At 29.3% G+C, this 6,808-nt stretch overlaps 1 protein-coding gene across 1 annotated transcript in view; it reads right to left on the bottom strand.

Moving 5' to 3' along the window:
• Positions 1 to 2,235: 2,235 nt before the first annotated feature.
• LOC124419115 overlaps positions 2,236 to 6,808 on the bottom strand; it is a 14,536-nt gene continuing 9,963 nt past the window's right edge. Inside the window, exon 2 of the mRNA XM_046947504.1 lies at positions 2,236 to 2,437. The gene's annotated coding sequence lies outside the window, so the exon portion shown is untranslated. The remainder of the gene's footprint in view (positions 2,438 to 6,808) is intronic.

The raw sequence follows: 6,808 nt of genomic DNA, 5'->3' as shown, positions 1-6,808 counted from the left end.
GATATTATACAATGATATAATACAATACTCAAATAAAATCATATTTTTTTAATTACAATTTATGGGATGTATTGTTGTCATTGTATAATTATTTAAATAATGTACATTAAATTATATGTAAAAATGTTGATATGATCTTAACGTTTTTTTGTAAAGGAATCACCATTATCGCAGGGCCATTTAGGTTTTGAAATCAAACAAAGTAATTGTTTAGCAAAGACAACAGAGTGTAGACATGTCTCAAATATAAAAGGACCACAGACAACAACCGAATAGATTTGGTGGACAAAAAAACGTGAAAATCCAGGGTAAGCCGTTGTAAAATATCTTGTTGCGATACTGGTGACCCATACGACCATTAAGGTCATGTGATAGGTTGAAGGTCACCTTGAATATAAAAAGAAAACTAACCTTAAAATTCTTGTAGTTATATGTTATATGTGTGCATGTTACAAATCTGATATCATATTAAAAAAAATAAAACAAATCAGAAAATTAAATTCTAAAGCTAAAAAAATAAATTCAATAAATAAATTTAATAAGATAAAATAAAAAAATACAATCTAATATCGATTTTTTTAAATAATTTTTCTATAATTCTGAAAATCACTTAATATAATATTACATAAGTAATATTTTTTTTATAATCGTTAGTATTATTATTAATTTTGTTAATATTGATATTAATTTTGTTATTATTGATATTAATTTTGTTATTATTAATTTTGTTACTAAGTATAAAATTTGTTATTAAATTATCAAAAATTTTAAACATTTTTTTGCCATGTAATTGTAATTTACATAAAAAATAATATTTTAACAACACTAATACATACTTATGTATACATGTTCTTAAGGTATTATTATTATTATTTAATATATTTTTTAAAAAGGCATGCCATATTAAATAAATGAATAAATAAATAACTTAAATTAAATTAAAATAAAAAAAAATAAAACAAAATAAAAATAAAATAAAATAAAATGAAATCAAATAAAACAAGCAAGAGTGGTATATTCGGCTGTGCCGAATCTTATATACCCTTCACCATAGTGTATTTTAAACATAATTGATCTTACAGTCTAGTTAATAAAAACATTAAAAAAATTTGAGTCGATTTAAGACGAATGTTTCGGCGGCGGCTCAAGCAACTAAATATAGTTCGGCGGCGGCTAAGCTCCGACTCGAAGCCGGTCGACTTCGACCTCTGATTCATTGCTGGTAAACATTGACGAGACGTAGATTTTGTTTTTGTTTATCGTAAAAAAAATTGTTTTAAAAAGCACTTGGAAAAAATTTGTGTTAGTTTTAAATTTCAAACTTACATTATTCCAAACATACAAAAAAATACACAGCTGAATAAAACCAAATATATCTACACACACGTGTACATCTATTTCTATATACAGTGTTGTTGTTGCTTTTATGACAATTTGTTTTTGTTTTCTTATTAAATTTGTTTCTATATTTAAACATGAATGTTTATAAAGAAAATATATAAAATTATTTGAAAACTTTATAGGTTTATTTCTATCTACATTTTTTATCATTTTGTTAAATTCATATTTAAGTTTTCTAATTTATGTTGATTATGATAATCTGAAATCCACAATTGTTGTCAATCATGGAAAGCTGAATTAGACAAAGTAATGGTGTGAATCGTGGATTCTGGTATGTTTTGTTTAGGGGTTTTAGTCATAGCAAATACGAGTTCACTAGAACCAAGGATGGCTGCAATATTGTTATACCAGGGTTGGGCAACTCGTGAAGGCTATCCCAGCTCAACCTTCAGGGACTATATCCAACTATAGGGATCTGCCGTTTCTACTGTCAAACGTCCGTCTGATCTATTTTGGGTATTCATTTCGTACTGTAACTGTTTTGTGTTTAATATTTTGAAATTATAAGGCACGAATAAATTTTTAAGTGTAGAGGACACAAGTGGAAAAGAACCACCTCCTAACGCCATGCCTGGTTGCGGTGTTTATTTTATGAGCAGTTAAGTATTGAGAACATATTATTTCGATTCGAAATGATTCCAATAAAGTAAGTAATAAAGCATTAGACTAACACGTCCAGACTTTATTAGCGACTTTATGGAATACATGAAGATGAAACTTAATTTGTACTCTCATATGTAGTTTTGTAAATAGAGTCAAGTTTTTTTTTTGACAGTAGAACCAAAGGCAAAGAAAATACAGTTCTGAACACAATCTATGGTATAGTAAATTTTATTTAATTTTCGTAATGAAAATCAATTTTAAAATTCGATATTTTGGGAAAATATAAATATATTTCACATATGATTAAATTCATAGTATATAGAAAATATATTAGGTTATTTTTATACAGAAAACATCAAAGAAAAGGATTTACAAGTCACCAAATATAAACTTCCAGCCAACCAACTTCATGAATCACATCAACCAGTCACATCTGAAATCGAGAAAAGATGTTTAAATTAGTCATTAACAATACTAAAAAGATCGTTCGTTATATACATTTATTGTACTAATTTTTTGGTATTTGTTTTCTTAATTTATTGTTATTAATTTCTAAACCCCCATTAATGGACCTCTTTCAAATGTTACCCTGATGTTCTCATTACTATCGATATATAATAATAAAATATTCAAAATATCAGAGTTCATTTATATGGCAGTGATTTGATGGTGGTATAAAAAGATTCGGCATAGCCGAATATAACAAAGTGATAGAAAATGTAGATAGAAATAAACCTATAAAATTTTCAAATAATTTTATATATTTTCTTTATAAACATTTATGTTAATAGTTTTATATATTTTCTTTATAAACATCCATGTTTAAATATAGAAACAAGTTTAATAAGAAAACAAAACAATCGCTTATTTTGGTTAAGAATAATGCTAATTGTTGTGTTTTTTTTGGATTATCTTATTTTATTCTGTTTTATTTTACTTTATTCTATTTTATTATATTTTATTTTATTTTTTCTTATTTTGTTTTATTTTTAATTTGTTTTATTTTATTTTATTTTATTTTTTTAAGTTATTTATTTATTTACTCATTTATTTATGCCATATTAATTTATTCATTTATTTATTTATGTCATATTTTAAAACATATATTATATAATAATATCTTAAAAACATGTATACATAAGTATGTATTAGTGTTGTTAAAATATTATTTTTTTTATGTAAATTACAATTACATGGCAAAAAATGTTTAAAATTTTTGATAATTTAATAACAAATTTAATACTTAGTAACAAAATTAATAATAACAAAATTAGTAATATTAAGATTAATATCAATAATAATAAAATTAATAAAAATACTAACGATTATAAAAAATATTACTTATGTAAAAAATTATTTAAAAAAAATCGATATTAGATTGTATTTTTTATTTTATCTTATTGAATTTGTTTTTTTAGCTTTAGAATTTAATTATCCGATTTGTTTTAATTTTTTTAATATGATATCAGATTTGTAACATGCACACTTATATCATATAACTACAAGAATTTTAAGGTTAGTTTTCTTAGTTTGCCCTTTTATATTCAAGGTGACCTTCAACCTATTACATGACCTTAAAGGTCGTATGGGTCATTAAAACGGCTTACCCTGGATTTTTACGTTTTTACACCAAATCTATTCCACAGTTTACCTACTAGTACCATTTCCCAGTATTTTCGGTTGTTGTCTGTGTCGGGATGAATGTGGTCCTTTTATATCTGAGACCCTGTTGTCTTTGCTAAACAATTACTTTGCTTGATTTCAAAACCTGGATGGCCCTGCGATACTGGTGATTCCTTTACATAAAACAATAAGATCAAATCAACATTTTTACATATAATTTAATGTACATTATTTAAATAATTATACAATGACAACAATACATTCATTAAATTGTAATTAAAACAAGTAACAGTGCTATATTCGGCTGTGCCGAATCATATATACCCTTCACCATAGTGTATTTTAAACATAATTGATCTTACAGTCTAGTTAATAAAAACATTAAAAAAATTTCAGTCGATTTAAGCCGATTGTTTCGGCGGCGGCTCAAGCAACTAAATATAGTTCGGCTGCGGCTAAGCTCCGACTCGAAGCCGGTCGACTTCGACCTCTGATTCATTGCTGGTAAACATTGACGAGACGTAGATTTTGTTTTTGTTTATCGTAAAAAAAATTGTTTCAAAAAGCACTTGGAATAAATTTGTGTTAGTTTTAAATTTCAAACTTACATTATTCGCATAAAAATTATTGTACAATAACTCACAATCTACTCTCATATAATTGAAAACGTTTTAAATACTTTTTTCTATGCATTAAAAAATATATTTGCAAAACAAAAGGGAAAATTATTTTATTTTAACAAAAAATGTAAATCATATTTTTTTGCTGTGTATTTTTTGTATGTTTGGATTCCAAACATACAAAAAAATACACAGCTGAATAAAACCAAAAAACATCTTTTTCTACGTACAGTAGATCACCGTTATTTACCGACCGATTTTGCTGATTTTAAATAGCGATCTTCTCGAAAGCATGTCTAATAGAATTATTGAAGATTCGAATCTCGCCAATATCTGGGGTCCTCTAAAAACTGATTTCAACAGACAGACACCCCCGGGGGCATTTTACCTTGGCGAAGACCTCCGCCTTTGTGTTATTGCAATCCCGGGGTATAAAGAGGGCCCAATACCTCCAGTCTGACCGGGACTGAAAAATTGGTTCTTTCAGTCTACCGCTTGGCTTAGTCCTTGCATAGATTGCCAGAGGTCTGACCAGAGCACCGCATAATCTGGTACTACGGGTGGCCAGCTGCCCGCAGGACTATGTCCTGGCTGGTCAGTTGGTTGAGGTTCCTTCGGAATTCACGTAGTGGCTGTTGGTTGAACCCAAATTCGCGGGAAGAGTATATGTGGCGGTTAAAAGATGAATGATAATAGTCAATATTTCGGGATAAGAGTTCGGTGCTGTTGCCGAAAATCAACAGATACCCCACAGAGGAGTGACTGTGGGACTAAGCGTTGGAAATGAGTTGGTGTCAATTGTATATGATAAAGAATGAATGTAGAGGTATGCGGGCCTTACCCCACCCGTATACCTAAATGAGTGTGTCGTATGATTTTCTCTATGAATGTGTCGAATAAATGAGATGTGTGCTGGGTTGAATGATGATGGATGAAAGATATCATATACAAGAGATACCGATTAATTTTCCTTCCTTGTCCAGATGTGTTCAGAGTTTACTCTGTTCATATCAGACTTGCCACAGCGTGTCACTGTGAGTAAGAACGATGTCTACGGCTTATTGATGGATCGTGCTTCGGTCCGCCGGTTACGTCTCTAGGTGCTGTTGCCGAATCAACAGAGCCATAGTAGTGTGGTTGTTTTACAACGTGACTACTTTGGCAAGAGATTAGATAGCTCGAGTACTCCAGCAAAGTACTTGCGCATGGTACCGGTCATAGCCAATGAGCAAAAATTGCCACCTGAGTCTTCATTGAAGACAAAGGGGCGATGGTAGACCGTTCTCAAGTCTACCCTGTGGATGAAAAAGACTACCGTGAGATAAGGCCGACACGGCAGGTGCTCACGTTAAAACTTTCGACAGACAGACGGACATGGCTTAATCGATCAAAAATATATATACTTTATAGGGTCGGAAAATTATATTATAGAAATTACAAACGGAATGACAAACTTATATATACCCTTCTCACGAAGGTGAAGGGTATAAAAATATGATTTTATTTGAGTATTGTATTATATCATTGTATAATATCATTAAAATATGTATTTTATGTCTGTAAAATCACTATCTAATTTATCGAAACTCTTACCTTTTTCCTAATGATATCAATTAAGTAAATAATTTAAATTTATGTGATTAATTTAATTAAACGTTGAATTTTGAATTAACTGTTTCAGCTTTCCTGATTTAATTTAGTTTAGTTGAAGAATAAAATTTTTTTTATCAGTGGACAAACACACACTTAGTAATCTTGTAATGAAGTTGATCTTGATGATAAGCATGTTTAAGCCCTCATGGGCGTTCGTACCATCGCCACCCTTCATTATTTCTTGTTCTTTTTTATGCTTTTCAAGATCAATATAAGGTCATTTTATGATTTTTTCGTCAAGTGCATTACTATTGTGAATGACCCTACAAATCTTGAAATGCATTGCCCTCTATGTCATAATATATGGTCCTGTACTAATCTACAAATAAATTGACGTCTATAAAAAAAGGAATATGACAGTTCTCCAGAAACAAACGTAAATAAAGAAAAAAAAATAAATAAACAAAGACGAAATTTTATATAAAATTAAATTTTATGAATAAAAATTTCATAAAAAGCCATTGAGTGCAGTGAAGTGAACTAGGACTGTCCGGAGAAAATGGTTGCATGCGATGTTCCTGCTGTCCTTACTAGGAAAGCAGTGCACCCGTCACAAAGCCAGCTTTTGTTGCGAATTCCATGATGCAACAAAAGTTGGCAAACATGCAGTTCGGGGACGCTGTAGCTTATAAGTAGATTCTAGGTGTGTTTATCTGAAAGTTAAGTATTCTCTATTCTATCGATTGTACTATTGAAGTTTTGTGTGAAGAAGGATAAACTATATGGGTAAGTTTAAGATGTAATTCATAATATTTCCATGAGTCTTATGGTATTACGTACATGGAACTATTTAACTAAACCATGTATGACTTTAGAAATATACTGATGGCAAAATTTTAGCGGTATTGTATGTTTCAATCTAACTTTTTTGTTTCATTTTAAAAAGTCTTTATCTCTTTTACAGATCT

This window comes from Lucilia cuprina, chromosome 3 (genome assembly GCF_022045245.1).
Source record: "Lucilia cuprina isolate Lc7/37 chromosome 3, ASM2204524v1, whole genome shotgun sequence".
NCBI classification, from domain to species: Eukaryota; Metazoa; Arthropoda; class Insecta; order Diptera; family Calliphoridae; genus Lucilia; species Lucilia cuprina.
This window is presented reverse-complemented; position numbering and strand designations above follow the sequence as displayed.